General features: G+C 35.9%; 1 protein-coding gene and 1 long non-coding RNA gene across 4 annotated transcripts in view; one reads left to right on the plus strand and one right to left on the minus strand.

The window, feature by feature from the left end:
- LOC135224452 (uncharacterized) overlaps window positions 1–12,266 on the minus strand; it is a 158,951-nt gene extending 146,685 nt beyond the window's left edge. For 2 of the 3 annotated variants that reach the window (XR_010316742.1, XR_010316744.1), the window contains exon 1: window positions 7,733–7,778. This is a non-coding gene — a long non-coding RNA (uncharacterized LOC135224452). Of the gene's footprint in view, window positions 1–7,732; window positions 7,779–12,159 lie in introns of those variants that run through there. The other variant, XR_010316743.1, reaches the window with a different exon arrangement.
- Window positions 1–20,472, plus strand: part of LOC135224451 (uncharacterized) — a 49,194-nt gene that overhangs the window by 16,134 nt on the left and 12,588 nt on the right. The gene's annotated exons all lie outside the window — the stretch shown is intronic.

Genomic DNA, 20,472 nt, shown 5'->3' on the forward strand with positions numbered 1-20,472 from the left:
AAAGCAAAGTGGACGTGGAGTGTTTACTTGGCCTGTCTACACGAGCGGGCCTGATCCGTGTGCTCCGGGTTGATGGGCAAATTCTGGCGGACTTACCCGTGAATGTTGTCCACATGGGTGAGGCGATGGAGAGGTGGGCGTGCCCGACAATGCCAGTAGTGCGTTCAGTGAGGTATGATAAACATGGTGCCTACCTCAAAGAAGAAGATATTGTGGCATGATAATTGCTTTGTATGTGATGAAAAAGAAGAGAATATGGTGCAAAGAATGGCTCGGTAAAAGAAATGTATATGGTTAATGTACGTCTGCCAGGGTCGAAGCTCAACCCATCGGGCACCACCATGGTGATTTTGCTACAAGAAGCATCAGGCAATTTGACGGTTTGCCCGTTTAGAGGGGAGGTTCGCCGATCAGGCCCGGTCGTGTGGACAGGCCTTTACATCCGGGGACGGGCAGGCGGGCCTACCTGCCTACCAGACAGTAGTTGCTGCCTAACCACCTTGTTCAAGAATTTAACGGCCGTAATTCCAGCCTACGCTAGAAGTAATTCCTTATGTAAAGGACCAAGGGTTTGCATATCACCCAAATTCATATTTTCATGGGCAACCAGTAATCGGCTCGATCCATTCAATATTGTATAACAGAAATTCATAAGTTTTGAGGGGCGGGGGATTTATATATATTACACGCACACACACACACATTATATATATATATATATATATATATATATATATATATATATATATTATATATATATATATGTATATATATATGTATATAGATATAATATATATATGTGTGTGTGTAAATCCCCCAAACTTAATTTTGTAATACAATAATATATATATATATATATATATATATATATATATATATATATATATATATATATATAATTATATATGTGTGTGTGTAAATCCCCCAAACTTAATTTTGTAATACAATATATATATATATATGTGTGTATGTGTGTGTGTTATATAAATCCCCCCAAAACTTATGAATTTCTGTTATACAATATTGAATAGATCGAGCCGATTAATGGTCGCCCGTGGAAATATGAATTTGGGTGATATCACGCCTTATGATATGCCCACTTACGCAAATTCAGTCTTAAATTTCACGGTTGGAATATGATTAGAAGTTGTTCCTATATATATATATATATATATATATATATAATATAATATATATATATATATAATACACACACACACACACACACATATATATATATATATATATATATATATATCTCTCTCTCTCTCGAGCATTACCAATAGGCCTAGTGCTCGAATCTTAAAACAGGCCCCTGGTTATTCCTGACTCAATAAAAAGGTCCCGAGAGAGAGAGAGAGAGAGAGAGAGAGAGAGAGAGAGAGAGAGAGAGAGAGAGAGAGAGAGCATAACAGTAGATACTCGAATTAAAATAATGCTCTCCAAACATATTCATACTCCGGATCGTATGGACAAGAATAATCTCACTAATGCACTGAAAAAAAAGGTGGAAACCTACGAAAATACTTGTTTGAGGCGACCCTGAACGCAATTCCACATGCAAAAAATTGCACAATTGAGAAATTCAATGAAATTATCAAATAACAAGCTGAAAAATATATTTCCTTGAATACTGAAATAGGTCTAACCATGTAGCCAATTCTTAACGCGCATATAACTTGGGATTTTTTTTTCTCACACCAACTTGTCTTATTTATATTTCATTTAATTAGATGCTAAACTTCTTTGAGCTTTATCAAAAGAAATCATAATAACTTTCGATATAATGCTATCAAAGTAGAAAGTTAATTTACATATCACATTAGACCAATGCTTATGCACTCGGTTCCTGCTGCCACGCAGTGGTGAACACTCAATATCACACTCTGAGAGCCACAGATAGTTCTACGGGGAAATTCTTTTTTTTTTTTAATAAACAATCATTGAACTAACATTGACCATTCACTGGGGAAATAAAGTTCTGTGGTTCTACAGTTAATCACTGATACCTATTATCAGATAAAGAGGATGACTATAATTGGAATAAAATATACTAACTAGCAACCCCACGAGTTTCTAAAGAAGCACGATGAATTTTCAAATTTGTAGCATCACTTCCGATGCTTACTGTACTAAATCTGAATGCAGTAGGCCCCTCTTTGACCCTTTGGGCCCTAATTCCCAAAAGGAGGCTGCATCCCCGGCTATCAAGGAGTTTTGGTTGCTTGTTTGTATGGTGTTTTTACGATGCAAGGAACCAGTGGCAGGGTTGCCGTATTGAGGAAGTTCATCTACTAGTGTGCCTTTCTGGTGACACCTGGCAACCCTCCGTGGCTTTTCCAACCACAGGTCACGGCACTGAGGAATAAAATTCTTCACTTTGCCTTTTTGTGTTTTATTATGAAAATAAAATTATAAAACATATCCTGCTTATTTATAGAAATAAATTTTATTGAAATCCTTTATTTTTCTTCGTCAAAAATACTTTGTTAGGCTAGTGACACATAGTTTTTTTTACGCCACGGAAAATAATTCTACATCGGAAAATACACATTCTAACCATTAAATTTTCCGTATTCTAACCATTAAATCATAAATAACGTAAAAAAATCTGAAGAACTGCTTACGGTAACACTGCTAAAAGCCATGTTGTGAAGAAAAAACGGCATCGCTGACCAGTGGTTAATCAGCAATTGGACCAATGGCTTTACATGACTTCCAAACCACATCGAGAGTGAACTTCTATCACCAGAAATACACCTCTCTCACACCTCAATGAAATGCCCAAGAATCAAACTCTTGGCCACCAAGGTGGCAGGCCAAAACCATGCCAATCACACCACTGAGGCGCACTATCAAGGTTGGGGTAGGTAAGCTATAACCCCTGGTCGGCAAGTCAAAAGGGCGAAGGCCTCCTTAATATTGAGAGAAACCTTCAGGGCTCCATTCTCAGGGTGGGGGTTGCCCTTACTACTGAGGGTGCCTTATGGCCCCCAAATTGCAAACATGGTACCTAACTGTGTGATAGAAACTTCAGACAAGGTACTCAAGAGTAACATTAACACACACAGAAGTTATAAGTTTATCACAACTTGACTACAGTGTAGTGATGGGGAAATCGGCAAGTTACGTTGACAGTAGTCAAAGGCAAGGGACAAACCTATTAGGCCTAGATGGGTTAAGGTACATAAAATTGGACTGCCATAGTATTCTAAGGGTTACAGGTTTAAACCAGGAGCCTACATTAGAAATTTCACTAACCTAGCCTAGGTTTCAGTGCTCATATATACACGTAAAAATATTAAAAGACCACCTTTCTTCTTCCACAGGTAAAACGTCAGTACAGATTAATGAAATACCATACTTATGCCACAATACCCTACCTACAGTTAAGCCTAACTGTACAGTACATGCATTTTTCATGTCACTGAAGTACATCACTAAGGAGATCTCAAGATTGCTACAGAAGTTCATGATACAAATATCATTAAGCAGATATTCAATAACCCCAGAGAGCTGATACTGCTGAATGTATTTCTAACACTGCAATATATATTGCGTTGCTGTTATAAAACTGGTTATTTCATTTTTGGCAATAATTTTAGCTCTAGTTAGTGACTGAACAAATAGGATTATTCATCAGAGCTGGTAATATTGTGTTTTTGTTTTACCTGTAGTTGTTCCCTTTAAAGTTACTGTACCATCAGGAGAGTGTTTTTTCAAACAGGTCTGCCCAGCATCATAACAAAAGGACTCAAATTTTCTGATGTACATAAAGAGTAAATGGAAATCATTACTACCCAATGACAAAATAGTGATACTGATGGTGGATGAAACTCACTTAAAACCATATTTTCATTATAAAGGCAGAAATATTGTCGGTTCAGCCTTTGGCAATAGTGAAGCTGCAACAGGTGCATTTGGTTTTATGTTAAACAGGTAGAGTCTAAATTCAATGAAGTTGTACAAATTCCCAATTAAAGCATAAAAGCTGATGTTCTGCACTGCACACTGAAGAAAGTAATTATAGGCTTAGAAAAAATCATTTTTTCAGTGTTTTGCATAGTAACATCATAATGCTATTATCGGGAAAGCAATGTCCTATTTTCCTAGCATTCCACAGCTGTCTTTAGAGTATCCTCACCTATTTCAGAGTAACAAATGCCCTTTTGTGAGTATGTTTCAGTAAAATTGTTAAACTGTATCAGGAATAATTGGCTTGGCCAGAAAGTTATAAATAAAACAATGGAGTTACCTCAGTTCTCCTTTGATGACATTAATTTGGAAAACGAAATTCATTATGCACCATTCAGCCCTTTGAAAAACTTCATGATATAGATGTTTACTCTTTGAACATTCATATAAACTACCTTTCAGAAACAAAATGTTCATTTAGTTTTACAAATATCCAATGAATATATCGTTCAAGCTTTACTACCTATTGGAAAAAAAATCACTCCCTTTTTATTCAGGATGCAAATGTCAAAATTTTACATTTGGTCGACAATCATGAATTTAAACGTTTAAAGGTCAAAGGGAAAATAATGGACATGCTGCTCAATAAGTAATGAAGGTTATAGTACAGAAAAACATAGAAAAATTAACTATGGGTTTCTACTAACGTTCCATTGAATAATTGTTGTTCAAGAAAATAACTATTGTAGCCAAAGAGAAAGTTAGAAAATTTAAATACCAAATAATGGCTGTATGTAAGAGAGGATTATTTCATTCACATATAATAGACGAACCATGGTTTTTTGTGATGTAAACCTATGCACAGCCGTTTGTTCTTTGGTATACACTGTATTGCAACTAAACAAATTGTTTTGGTTCAGCATTTTATATTAATCTTATAACTTGTGCTTTGAGTATTATTTGGTGTACACTAATTAGTGTAGACGAAAAAAATAAGTAAATTAATAACTGGCAGACCAAAAATGGTAGATTTTGGCGGTGTTTATATCTCTTTCGTCTGGCAGCGTAGTCAGTGATAGCAGCTCGGACCATCCTTGGTTACGTCACAAAACATCGAACAGGCCTTTTATTTCGGTGATCTTGGTTAAACCCCCTTACAAATGGCCCTCGAATTCCGGATTTTGACTTAAAACATTCCTTGTGGGGTTGGTGAGTATGGTAAAAATGGGAAGCCCTAGCTTTCATAATCTGGGTGTGCATACCAGACAAAGACAGAAATTGCCTTGTATGTATATAGATTTTGTTATAGTTTATTGGCGTTTTTTTTTTTTTTTTGGGCTGAAACTAATTTGTTGTACCAATAGATTTTTGTGTCTTGTCTGTACGATGAATGATTTTGTTTGATGAATTGGGGTTCGTAATAGAACAATAGGACCTGCGTGCTCCACAAGCAAGACCACCGAGAAAGGCGGCCTGTTCAATGTTTTGTGACGTAAGCACGGGTAGTCCGAGCTGCTAGCACTGACTACGCTGCCAGACGAAAGAAATAAAAACAAATCTCGCCAAAATCTATCATTTTTGGTCTGCCAGTTATTGATTTACTTATTTTCTCGTCTACACTAATTAGTGTACACCAAATAATATTTACTCGAAACACAAGTTATAAGATTAATATAAAATGCTGAAACAAAACAATTTGTTTAGTTGCAATACAGTCTGCCAAAGGTTAAACAGCAGTGCATAGGTTTATCACAAAAAAACATGGTTCTCTCTTACATACAGTCATTATTTGGTATTTAAATTTTCTAACTTTCCCTTTGGCTACAATAGTTATTTTCTTGAATAACAATTACTCAATGAAACGTTAGTAGATATCCATATTGTTAATTTCTCTGTTTTTCTGTACTATAACCTTCATTACTTATTGGGCAGCTTATCTATTCTTTACCTTTTGACATTTAAACATTTAAATTCATGATTGTCGACCAAATGTAAAATTTTGATAGTTGCATCCTGTATAAAAAGGGAGTGATTTTTTCCAATAGTTAGTAAAGCTTGAACGATATATTCATTGGATATATGTAAAACTAAATGTACATTTTGTTTCTCAAGGGTGTAGGGAGATAATGCTTTTAATGATAGTTTATATGAATGCTCATTGAGTAAACATCTATATCATGTAGTTTTTCAAAGGGCTGAATGGTGCATAATGAATTTAGTTTTCCAAATTATTGACATCAAACTGAGGTAACTCCATTGTTTTATTTATAACTTTCTGGCCATGCTAATTATTCCTGATATATTTTAACAATTTTACTGAAACACGGAAACGGGCATTTGTTACTCTGAAATTGGTGAGGATACACTTTAGACAGCTGTGGAATGCTAGGAAAATAGGACATTGCTTTCCCAATGATAGCATTATGATGTTACTATGCAAACCACTGAAAAAATTATTTTATCTAAGCCTATAATTACCTTAGAGTGCAGTGCAGAACATCAGCTTTTATGCTTTAATTGGGAATTTGTGCAATTTAACTTTACCTGTTCAACATAAAGTAAAATGCACCTGTTGCGGCTTCATTATAGCCAAAGGCTGAACCAACAATATTTTTGCCTTTATAATGAAAATGTGGTATTAAGTACATGAGTTTCATCCACCATCAGTATCACTATTTTGTCATTGGGTAGTAATGATTTACATTTACTCTTCATGTACATAAGAAAATTTGAGTCCTTTTGTTATGATGATGGGCAGAACTGTTTGAAAAAACACTCTCCTGATGGTACAGTAACTTTGCGGGGAACAACTATAGGTAAAACAAAAACACAATATTACCTGCTCTGATGAATAATCAAATTTATTCAGTCATAACTAGAGCTAAAATAATTGCCAAAATGAAATAATAGTTTTATAATAGCAATGCAATATATATTGCAGTTTTAGAAATACATTCAGCAGTATCAGCTCTCTGGAGTTATTGAATATCTGCTTAATGATATTTGTATCAAGAACCCCTGTAGGTATCTTGAGATCTCCTAAGTGACATACTTCCGTGACATGGAAAATGCATGTACTGTACAGTTAGGCTTAACTGTAGGTAGGGCATTGTGGCATAAGTACAGCATTTCATTAATCTGTACTGAAGTTTTACCTGTGGAAGAAGAAAGATGGTCTTTTAATATTTTTATGTGTATATATGAGCAATGAAACCTAGTAATGCAATGTGGATAGGTTAGGTTAGGTTAGTGAAATTTCTAATATAGGCTCCTGTTTTAAACCTGTAACCCTTAGAATACTAGGTATGCCAGTCTACTTTATATCACCCTAACCCATCTAGGTCCAAAAGGTTTGTCCCATGCCTTTGACTATTGTCAATGGAAACTTGCCTATTTCCCCACCACTAGCTAGGCTACACTGGGACTCTGTTAAGCATTATTGACATGAATTCCTACTAAAATTCAATGTAGGCTATTCGACTCTGTTAAGCATTGGTTGACATGAATTCCTACTAAAATTCAATGTAGGCTAAACCAGTCTTTCTTTAGATTGTACCTGACTTTGTTGCTCACAACTCCTACCTAGAATGCAGACTGTATTTATATTGCAGTCGAAAGTCATCCAGAGAGAAAAGTCAAATAGGTAGTAACTGTAGCTAATAGTACCTGTTGCAGTGAACTTATTGCAGTTTATCTGCTTACCACAGTAAGTTCGTCCAAAAAAGGACACTAGATGTACCCATGGCTTGCTACCTCATGATGCCATATAAGTTTTATGTTCCAGTTCATAAATATAACAATGGACCTACGAAAATACCTCGTGTCGAAGTGATGTAAGGGAAGGAGAGTCGGAAGTGAGACTATAGTCGATTCATTTAAGGTAGATTCTTGCGCCTACGAGACGTTTGTTTGGCGGCCTCTGATTGGCTGGTAGCGGGAGGCAGACTGCTCGCTCAGCGGGTCATATTTTCGTTTGTAGCTTAGAAAACTAGCAATATGTTTACATTTCTTCATTTATCTCACGTTTTACAAAAGATAGGAAAGTTTTGGTCATACCAAAGGATTCAGTATTAAATGTACAATTAATGAATCTTTTCCTGAAATCAATAAGTTAAAATACAAAGGAATTACAACGAGTAGAAGTGAAGGGAGAAACATTTCATTCTTTATACCTGTTTTTATTCATCATCGGATTTTGCATAATTCACGAGATCAAGATAAAATGAAATCTTGTGTTTTAAAACAATGAAATCACCCTGAATACGCTGGTGCTTTTAGATTTTAAATACGTGAATATGTAAAGAGAAAATGAAGAATATGTCTTATTATGTTGCATCCGTGCTTGACTCGGTTTGACAGTAGTGCCGAGAGACGCAAGATATCGTGGGGCTGGTGGTCCTCTCAGCTAGAGCTGTTAGCCGTGTGTTGGCAGTTGCCAATTGGCGATATGAGAAGTTTGCAGTTTCGAGACTATGTATTACCGAATTATTATGTAATTACATTTTCTATAAATAAATGCATAGAATTCCCATTATGACTTTCGAACATTTTTACTAAAATATTATATATGTCCGTATTTCTGGACATATCTGATAAAAGAAAAGTAAATAATCAGATGGATGCATCTGGGTGTTGGCTTCAATTTATCTAAGTGAGAAATGTACATGCTTTATGAGGCTACTGATAAATAACAGAACTTGTTTCTCTGGCCAATAACATCAAAAGCTTATGGTTTTCATATGTTCACTCAATAAACAAAAGTACAAATGTTTATTTCTTACCATAAAATTTGTTGACGATGTAACGAATATAATATACTGTCTTTTTCAGAATTGCTTGAGTTACTCTTACACCAGAATGTTTATCTCCTTTATATACATGTTACACTTGACAACATGTCTACACAATGTTTAGGAAAAATTTGCTCAGTTTTCTCCTGAGGTAGTTGATTATTCTTGAATCACTTAATTCATACCTGAGTTAGAATAGCTCCCGTAACCGTTCCCACAGCCCTGCATAATTGTATATATATAGTAAAGTACTGAGGATAATGAGACTAATCAGAAGACTGTTATATCATCATCTTTTTATACAAAAAGAATGGAAATTCATGCAGACATATTATGTCATAAACACAAAAGAAACTCATACACAGTAGGCTTACATTGGTATGTCATTAGGCTATCGATATGAACAAAAAGAAATTAAAATTTTACAAATTTTCTTACGTCATCATTATTTAAAAAAATAAATAAAGGAAAATCATGCATATATACATAATCATGTCATTACCTATTGGAACAAAAAGAATGGGAAATTATAAAGATACATTGATATCCCCTTTTCTATTAAAACCAAGTAAAAAGAATTTATAAACAGATATGTACATTGTTATGCCATTAAATATTAAAAAAAGGAAACTCATATGGATATACTGTAGTTATGAAATTGCCTATCTAAAAATTGGAAAACTATAGAAACACTGTTAGGTCTTCAACTTAAAAAAAAAAATAATGGAAAATCATTGATATATATCATCACTGTCAGTGTCATCCTCCCTAATATCAATATCATCACTGTCAGTTTCGTCATCCCCAATGTCAATAAAAAAACTTTCAAACATATGCTCTCTAGCAACATCTTTCCTCCTATAATCATCTTCTAATTTCTTAACGTGGTGAAAACATTTCTTCCAGTCTTCTGTTGTAACTTTGTCTATCGCCAGTCTCGTAAGCTGCTCAACAGTTTTCAAAGTTGATTGATTTGCATTAGAGTTATTTTTTCTGATATCCCCCTTTATTTGAGCCCATATAAGTTCTATGGGGTTAAACTGACAATAATATGGTGGCAGTCGTCGAGCACATCATGACCATTTGCACAGACTATCTCATCTATCACATACCTCTGTTTTTCTTTGTGACACTTGGCAATCTGCAACAATTTTGGCTTTGTTGCTGATGGGTCGTGGGTGACGTTATTAGAAGAAAGCCACTGTTATGACTTCAACTTTTTCTATTGCTGGCGGTTGGCACTTTATTTTCTATTTTGCTATGGTAGGGAGCATTGTCCATTATGATTAGAGATCTATCTTCTATATTAGGCAATAGTTGTTCCTTAAACCACTTTAAAAACCTTTCATGGTCCATGGAATCATGGTAGTCCCCTTTGGCACCATTTTTTGACCTAAACAACAATAGCGCATCTTTGACAAACCCCTTCTCACTCCCCGAGTGCACCACAATAAATCTTGACCCCGTTTCCAGTCTTTAAGTTTGGGTCCTATTTTCGCCTTCAACGTTGTCCAACACTGACGTACACATTCATTTTGGTTTGTCCAAGTTTCATCAAGGAATACTTCAGGTTTACGTTCAGTTGGACTATAATTCCTATTCTTTTCAATTAACCGTAGGTATTCAGTTCTCGCTGCCACTATATCATCACGTTCCATTAAAATTGCTCTTCCACTCGTCACTTTTTTGTACCGGAATCCAAGCCCTCTCACAATTTTCCATAACGTTGTTCTTCCACCATTAAACTTCACCGGGTCTTCCTTCACTTTTTCCAGTAGGGCATCTAACGTTGGGAGCTCTCCTCTCTCGTAAAAAGACAAAATCTCCTTCCGAATACACTCATTTTCAAAAACTATCCACCTTGTCCTTCACTCGGATCCTCTTCCTGGGATATACAGGTGAAGCGAAGGGGACGTTACCACATTCAGATGACTGTCGCTTGATTTTTTTTCACTGTGTTGGTTGGCACTCCTGTAGCTTTGGCGGTCTTCTCAAATACTTCATTTCTTGAGTCTGCTCCCCACTGTGAGCTGAAGTAACGATGAACATTCATTATAATGTTGCGAGCTTGACTTGCAAATCTGGAAACGGTGCGACGAATGATGCTGTCATCTTGAGACATCTGCTTGAAAAGAAAAAAAATCTTGCTTAGTTCGTTGCTGTTTATTGCTCCACTGAGATTATTATTTCATATCACTCAATTAAGTCTCTGATATCTCTTAAGTTTGAAAATATATTCATATAAAGAACAAAATTAGAAACAATATGTTGAAACCAACCTCATTAAAACTAAGGATGAGCTGAAGAGTGCGAAGTAGGTCCGTAGATTTCAAATTCATTCCTGGACTGAATTTCCCGCCCGCGGCCAGCCTACACCTCCAACGATACCAGATGCATCCATCTAATTATTTACTTTTTTTATCAGATATGTCCAGAAATACGGACATATATGATATTTGAGTAAAAATGTTCGAAAGTTATAATGGGAATTCTATGCATTTATTTATAGAAAATATAAGGACATAATAATTCGGTGAATACATAGTCTCGCAAACTGCAAACTTCTCATATCGCCAATTTGGCAACTGCCACACGCCAACGGCTCTAGCTGAGAGGACCAGACCCAACGATGTGTCTCGGCACTATTGTCAAACCGAAGTCAAGCACGAATGCAACATAATAAGACATATTCTTCATTTTCTCTTTATATATTACACGCATCTAAAATCTGAAAGCACCAGCGTATTCAGGGTGATTTTATTGTTTAATAACACAAGATTTTATTTTATCTTGATCTCATGAATTATGCAAAATCCGATGATGAATAAAACAGGTATAAAGAATGAAATGTTTCTCCCTTCACTTACACTCGTTGTAATTCCTTTGTATTTTAACTTATTGATTTCAGAAAAGATTCATTAATTGTACATTTAATACCGAATCCTTAGGTATGACCAAAACTTTCCTATCTTTTGTAAACACGTGAGATAAATGAAGAAATGTAAACATATTGCTAGTTTTCTAAGCTACAAACGAAAATATACCCCTGAGCGAGCAGTCTGCCTCCCGCTACCAGCCAATCAGAGGCCGCCAAACAAACGTATCGTAGGCGCAAGAATCTACCTTAAATGAATCGACTATAGTCACTCGCGTCGCGTCGGAGAGTCGGACTACCAGGATCGACGGACGTCTTCACGTCATGACGTCACATCGAACAGGCCTTGTATTCTCGGTGGTCTTGCCCCAAGCCTTTTTTTTTTTTTTTTTTTTTTTTTTTTGTAGAGAGACAGAGAGGAACAAAGGAACAGAAGAGCGAAGCCGAGCGTTTCTTTCACCCGATTTTTTTTTTTTTTCTAAGCGAATAGATCTCAATAAGAGGGGTTCATGGCCCAAAACTAATACTAATTCATGCCTCTCCTTGCCACTGTCGGTGGTTGGTTTAAATTTAACCGACCTTGCGCCAGCTCAGGTCCTTGCCCAGAGACTGGGGTAAGTGGGGTTGCTTGAGGTAAGAGCTGTGAGCCTCTGGATTGGCTGCTCTCAGCAAAGTTTGGAACAAATTGCCTGAAAAGTGTACATGTGACGCCATATTAGTCTGAACCCTCCATGGAGGTAACTTTAGACCTAGCAGAAATTATTCTGTTTACAATCCAGAATTTGGAGTTAAAATATTAATGTTATAAACGAGGTACCTCATAAACAGTACAAAATGTAAAGTATTTTATTGAAATTTGAGATTCACGCAAGAAACAGTAAAAACATCGTTTCATCTTCAGCGTACGACTCTCTTCCACTGTATGTCAGCTCTGGTCTTCATTCCAAGTAAATTGGTGACCTTTAAACTCGGTTTAATAAAAGAGGCCTGATCATACCTCGATGACCTTGCTTGAGAAGCAAACCTCGAACGAAAAATTTAATTTTATATAAAAGAAGATCGGTGAACTGTCTATATAAGTGAAACTAATGCCATGAAAAGACACTGAAGGAGATTGCGATGGTGGCCGTCGAATGTTATCTAAAGCACCATCCTAACCTCACCGGCATCCTGACTTAATGAAAGCTGTTTGTTCTCATTTTTTTTTTTCTTTCATGCATATAATAATCCTGTTTGATATCTCAATTGGTAAGTGCATGTTCGTACGCATAGCAGTTTATGTCCTAAGAACTTACTTATTTATAACCAGCGGGAAAGTCATATGCTTATAAACGATCTAGATGTTGATATAAGTATTTTACTACCAAAACTTCAGTTGTCACTTGAGTATTCATAATATTTGTTTTGTTCGATAATCACTCTGCCATTCGATCTTGATTTCCAACTAACATTTAAACTGGACCGATTCTGCATGAAACTAAATTTATTCTGGCACAGAGGCAATTGACAAAGCACTAATAAGCTGTAGCCTAGAGTGCTTTATTCGGACCTTGGCTGATTCGGACCAGGCTGATTCGGACCATGTAGTGGCTCATTCGGACCTTTATCCAGGCTTATTCGGACCTTCATATGATTGGCCGATTCGGACCTAATATGCAGTGGCGGCTCCTGGCTATCATTCATAGGGGTGCTGTTACATTTTTTTTTTTTTTTTATTCCTTGATATTAACTGCATAAACACACATTAAATATATATATATATATATATATATATATATATATATATATATATATATATATATATATATACATAATAGTGCCAAGACTAGGAAGAACATTCTTTAATATTACGAGCTTTCGAGGTTTAAAACATCATCTTCAGGCTGAAAAAATGACAAGGATGAGAAATCACTAAAAAATTACATTAAAATTAATTGTCTGATTAAAAGCTACAGTAAAAACATAAAATAAAACGAACATCACATCCTACGTACTAAAAATTAAAAATTACGAAAAAACTCAAACAAAACGCAAAACATACATAAGCAGAAATAAAAATAATATGAAAGGTAAACAAACTACCACACTCAAAAATAATAATATGGCTAACGACCCACTTTGTGTACCTACTATGAAACTATATGATAGCTAGTTGAATACCGGAAGAGTTGTTGTTCAATTCCGGTTTCATTTTCTTAATAAACAGCGACTCTGAAATTAAAAGGTCCAGTCTATTTGAGCAAAAAGACAGTACTCTAAAATCTACGTGAGTGAAAGGATGGTCCTGTGCTAAACTGTTCCCTTATGGCAGAAAAAGGTGGTTTAGAAAGAGGAAACCTAGTTCTAACGGAAAGACCTCTGTGTTCCAAAATTCTGTGTAAGCCAGCGAGAACTGGATCTCACGTATCGCAGACCACACTGCGAACAGGTAAACAAGTAAACGACACTCGAATTAAGGTCCACAGGAAGAGCAGGCTTCTCCCTCAAAAGTGATCCTACAGTAAAATGGTTAGTACAAAAACAAATCTGAAACTAACTTTTCACAAATATCCCATTAAAAGAAACAACTGACATTATTCTTAATAATGTATGTGAAAACCACATAACTTTTGGACTTAGTAAAGTAGATTTGCGAAAGTTATTACAATTGGCTACAACTGATGGCATTTTTACTTTTGATGGTAAATTATATAATCAAACAGATGGAGTTGCTATGGGAAATTCCCTTGGACCTGTATATGCAGATTGTTTCGTGGGTTATTGTGAAAAGATTTGGATGTCTGAATGCCCTGTTGCCTTCAAACCCTTGTATTATCGTAGGTACGTGGATGACACTTAACTTGTGTTTAAGGAACGTGCTCACGTGGATTTATTTTTTGAATATTTTAATTCTCGTCATCCTAATATTTCTTTTACTTGTGAGACAGAACAGGATAATATGTTGTCCTTTTTAGATGTTCAGGTACACAGAAATAGAGATAAATTTGAGACTTCCGTTTATAGGAAAAGTACTTTTACTGGCTTGGGATTGAATTATCTTAGTTTTTCACCAAAGTTGTTTAAACTTAATTCAATATGTACTATGACAAATAGAGCTTACATTGTCTGTTGTGATTTTAAATTATTTCATCAAGACATGGTCTTCCTCCAGAACTATTACAAGAAATACTTAAGTATAGTTTTCCTCAAGTTAGTTTCAGATTTGTTTTTACTAACCCTTTTACTGTAGGATCACTTTTGAGGGAGAAGCCTGCTCTTCCTGTGGACCTTAATTCGAGTGTCGTTTACTTGTTTACCTGTTCGCAGTGTGGTCTGCGATACGTGAGATCCAGTTCCCGCTGGCTTAGACACAGAAATTTGGAACACAGAGGTCTTTCCGTTAGAACTAGGTTTCCTCTTTCTAAACCACCTTTTTCTGCCATAAGGGAACACAGTTTAGCACAGGACCATCCTTTCACTCACCTAGATTTTAGAGTACTGTCTTTTTGCTCAAATAGACTGGACCTTTTAATTTCAGAGTCGCTGTTTATTAAGAAAATGAAACCGGAATTGAACAACAACTCTTCCGGTATTCAACTAGCTATCATATAGTTTCATAGTAGGTACACAAAGTGGGTCGTTAGCCATATTATTATTTTTGAGTGTGGTAGTTTGTTTACCTTTCATATTATTTTTATTTCTGCTTACGTATGTTTTGCGTTTTGTTTGAGTTTTTTCGTAATTTTTAATTTTTAGTTTGTATGTGATGTTCGTTTTATTTTATGTTTTTACTGAAGCTTTTAATCAGACGATTCATTTTAATGTAATTTTTTGGTGATTTCTCATACTTGTCATTTTTTTCAGCCCGAAGATGAGGTTTTAAACCTCAAAAGCTCGTAATATTAAAGAATGTTCTTCCTAGTCTTGGCACTATTATTTATCATCAAGCTAAGATTTCCAAGTAGCCGCCCAATTACTGAGACTATATATTTACCTATATATATATATATATATATATATATATATATATATATATATATATATATATATATATATATATATATATATATATATATGACACCTTAAACAATGCCGAAAACTTAATTTCTTCAAATTTACTAATTGTCTGTTTTTCTTAGGCTATGACTGATTACTAATGGATGATTACCCTAATCAAATTTGAAACTGTAAACAAAACCAAAAAAGTATTAAAATACGAAAATTCAAAGCAGTAGGTATCTTTCGGCAGCGGAGAGACTGGCGGACGGACTGACGGAAAATAGAGAATATGAGGTTACATAAAAATATCAAGTTTATGTAAACTAAGCGTAGCAAAATAAAAATCATTATACCATTAAAAAGAATAAAAACTCGAAAACAAAAACATTATGATACAAAATTGAGTATGACAGTAAAATAAAATAACATTGGCCAATATAAAACAAAAGGACTAAAGAACACCCACCTAAAACATGGACGCATGCATACTCTCTCTCTCTCTCTCTCTCTCTCTCTCTCTCTCTCTCTCTCTCTCTCTCTGCGGAAGGCGGGCAAAATCGCTGCCGAAAGCTATTTTGAATTTTGGTATCATTGACATTATTGTGGTTATCATTTTTCTCATTTGTTGCGGCGTCGGTGACCCTGGTAGTTGTGACGCCAGAAAACCCACAATCAATCTCATTTGTTGCAACTCACCACTGAGTTTATTATTCTGCATTACATTACATATCACTAGTATCGTCACTAATTTGATCACTATCACTAATACTACATATTGATTAGGCTATTGACGAATTTCAAATTACACCTTCGCCCTCCAACACCTAGGCTACCACTGCTCGAGAGGGCAGTCACATCACCCTTACGTGCGAGCTCCTACATTATCACCCTACTAGCAAAGTAAGAACTGCTGAGCACCAGCAGTTCCTCATATTGTTTCAATTAATTTTTTTTTTTACAAAAACAAGAGAATGGTAATAATTTTTTAAGAATTATTGATAATCTATACTTAATTTCTTATATTCATGTATATATTCATAATTTTGTGCATATATATTATGAAATCTATAGGGGGTGATGCAGTTCCACAGTGCCTGCTGACGAGCCGCCACTGCTAATATGTACATATTTACATATGTTTTATAATATTGTTTCAATGTTTGTAATCCAAAATCAATCCAATGTCTATTATGAAAATATATTGGGGAAACAATGGAAATCCACTCCTCTCACGTTTCTTGGACCATTTATTTCTTACAGTTACATATGTAAGTGCTACATAATAAAATATATGGAACGTGTGTTATTCCATATATAAATAAGCCGATGACCCAAGGGGTCACTGACGAGATACCAAGGAGTGTGATAGGGACCGATAAAAGAATGCAAGCTAAGCCTTGGTGTGTTGTATCAGCGTCCTGGTTTGCATTTGCCTGTGGTAATCAAATCCATTGTTGTGTAAAACAGGTCACAGTGCTTTCGCCTGAGAACATGTTGACCTATAACCCACAGACAACTACGTGACTTCCTCTCATATGTTCGTCTGTCTGTATGTTAGTATGCTGAGCTAGCTTTGCTCTCCTATGATTCTGTAAATGCATTGTAACTCAGAACTCTACTTCCTCTCCTAGAATCAAGTTCTCTGAACCACACACTTCTTGCCTCTACTCAAGAGATGTAGTTTTGCAAATATATTGTTAAGTTTATCATCATGAGTTTGAAACATCTTTGTCTTTATACCTAAAGAAGATACTGACTTAGAAATTATTGTCGCAATCGATGATACTCCGACGAGGATGGGAAGTATACAAGCAGATACTTGTGTATAACGTCGCAGGTCTTAATAACCCACAGGGCGCCTTGTTATACAAAGGCACAGCCCTACACATACTGCTCTAATTTTTAAAATAGTTCATGTAAAAATAAAATTAAAAATAAAGCCCATATTAACCCAAATTCACCCGAAATAGACCCTCGGTTTACACTGGCGCATAGTATATATGTGGACATTTCTTCAGTAGCTGACCAGTTGTTATTTTCCTTTCATTATAGTGCTCCCACAGTTTCATGACACGCCCTTGTAGTTCCTTGACCTGCTTTCTCTGATGCCTCTTTAATTTGCCCTCTTTGACAAGCTTAATTCACCCATTTTGGGATTTCCTTTGCCTCTAACTATATTAAAGATATAAATAAGATACGAGGTTGCTTTTTCGGCTTTTTTGTTCAGCTTATTATGTCACCCCTCCACATCGTTGTTTGTCCTAATACTGCGCCCAAACACTCAGCAACTCTCCATTTTCCACACCTGACTCTGCAACCACGTTAGGTCAACATACTCCATAAACTCTCTAACTGCCCAAATGACACCCACCTTGACTGAAAGTTCATCTAATGTTTCCCTAATATTATTGCTATGATATAAAATCATTTGTATGCGTCTGAATCACCCAAAACAAAGGTCCGAAACAGCCGAGCAAATGGTCCGAAATAGCCTAACCAATTGTCCGAATCAGTCTATTAAATGGTCCATCAGCCAAGACTTAGGTCCGAATCTGATCCAAATCAGCCACAGTCCGAATAAGCCATGGTCCGAATCAAGATGGAATAACATAAGGTGAGATCGTCAGTCGCTCGGTTCCCGCACTGTGACGTCACAGGTGCGCGTCGACTGGGCAGTGCACTTAATGATTACGTATGTTTTGACAGAAATTTGTTGCTATGCTGATGTTCACAATTTCCATACAGGAAAATACTTTCTCTCTCTCTCTCTCTCTCTCTCTCTCTCTCTCTCTCTCTCTCTCTCTCACTTAAAACACAGTTATATCAAGATATCTAAGACCTTTCCAGAATATAATCTTGCTGGAATACAAATAACGAAAGTAACGAGGGTAAATGAATATGAAAAAAAACTTTCCAAACTTTTATTGAATTAGCGTATATATTGTTCTTTTATTTACCAAAAATTACTGAAGAATTTTTTTTCATTTTGTTTACACCTTTTTTAAGAAATTCTGACTTCCTTTCAGCATTTAATATCTTTATCTTAAAATGTATTTTGCACCTAATAAAGAACTTCATTACTTCCTCTGGAGCATCAATGTTCAATTCCCTGAAAATATTAACTAATTTCGTAATCCAATCAACGCCTGGTTTAACTGTTCCCAATGAAAAGATTTAAAGAGTTATTCCATTTCCTTTCAAATACTGACAAATTGAGGACTGGGCCTAAACAGCACTTTCCTCCTCACTTTGGAGATCCAGTCGTTGTTTAGGCCTTCAATTTCTGGGAATCCTAAGGAATCCTAAGGAATATTTATTTCTGTACTTATGAGCTATATAACCTCCCAGATAATTTAAGGCTTCAATTTCTATAACATTTTCAGACTACTCCAAGATCTAAAAAATTCTCTTCCTCCAGCTCATTAGGTAGACCTTCCTAAGGAATTCTCATCAAGAGATGAGCAGAGATACATAATTCAGTGTCTAAGTCAACATGACTGGAGTCACTTTCTTCATGGGTTTTGGAAACCCAAGACTTGCCTGGTTCCATAACACTAGTATTGCTCATACATGGCATGTTATCATCATTGGGAGCGACATTATGACCGTGATTGCTTAAAATGTTGTCTACACTTGAACTCAGTCTATACTCTGACCCCACGATATCCTTTAGAGGGGATCTGAAGAAATAAAAGGTCTAGGCCTAATTATTGTCAGCACAGGAAGACGTACTCAGAAGTACGTCATTACGCATAGGTCTAATCACCTGTTCGATCAACTTTACATTCATAAAATGAAAGTATAAAAGAAAAAAAATGGATAGCCTTAATCAGATAATTTCTTCATTCATTGCATAGGCTAGGCCTAATATAATTTAGTACTTTATTTCAAGAATTTAATTTAGTCCAGGCTACTTATCAACCACTAAAAATTGCACTAATGAGATTGTAAAAAAAATGGTTAAACTATACCTGACTTTACGTCCTTAACAGGTAAATTTAAAGAGAGAACTGCGGTTTTCTTTAATCTGTGATAACTTCCCTGGTAAAGTTGTGGAAACAGTTCATATTGAAGATTTCTTTCGTAATCTTCTGTCCGGAAATGGACAAAACAAATCCTGGCATCCTTAACATTAATGTTATCACTTCTTTTACATGCATTAATCCATACTTTGGACTCCTCGGGGTCTTTAGTGAACCTGTGAAAACAAATTCCATACTGCCTGGAACTATTAGCGCACCCAAATTTGGAATACACACCCATAATCGTAGACTGCAACGATGCAACTGACGGAGTGAGTGACAACTGACAAGTGCATCGCCCAGTCGATGTGCTCCAGTGACGTCACTGAGAGAGGGAATTAGCGATCGGATCCCTCGGTGAACACACCTTATGTTATTCCATCTTGGTCCGAATAAGCCTGCATCCATTGAAACACGCACATACCGCAGCTGAATATTTACATATATTTTCGTGCAGAGTACATTTTTACATGATATCCTATATATCGCTGGATAGGCCGTAAAATGCTCTACATTTTAGTACTATATGGTATAAAAAAAAAGCATGTGCAGGGGAAGGACGGACATTTGGTGAAATGCCGTCCTTGCAACCTATAGGCCTATTCACATTTCCATGCATTTATATAACATATCTTGAGTTACCTATATGCCATCAGTTTCGCCATGGACAGTAGAATAATTAATTATATTACCTGTTTTGATGCCGTGGTAGATCTAGGGTACTTATCCGCGGCGGCCTAGACTATGGCAGTTGCGGTTTTTCTATGCATTTTTACCTACTGAACAAGAATTTTAAGTAATATTTATTCAGACGACTGTAATTAACCCCCCAGGGGCCAGTACTAAACGCGGCAAAATACATTGGACACCCCAATCTCTAGTGGATATCGTA

Source organism: Macrobrachium nipponense, chromosome 12 (assembly GCF_015104395.2).
Source record: "Macrobrachium nipponense isolate FS-2020 chromosome 12, ASM1510439v2, whole genome shotgun sequence".
NCBI lineage: Eukaryota > Metazoa > Arthropoda > Malacostraca > Decapoda > Palaemonidae > Macrobrachium > Macrobrachium nipponense.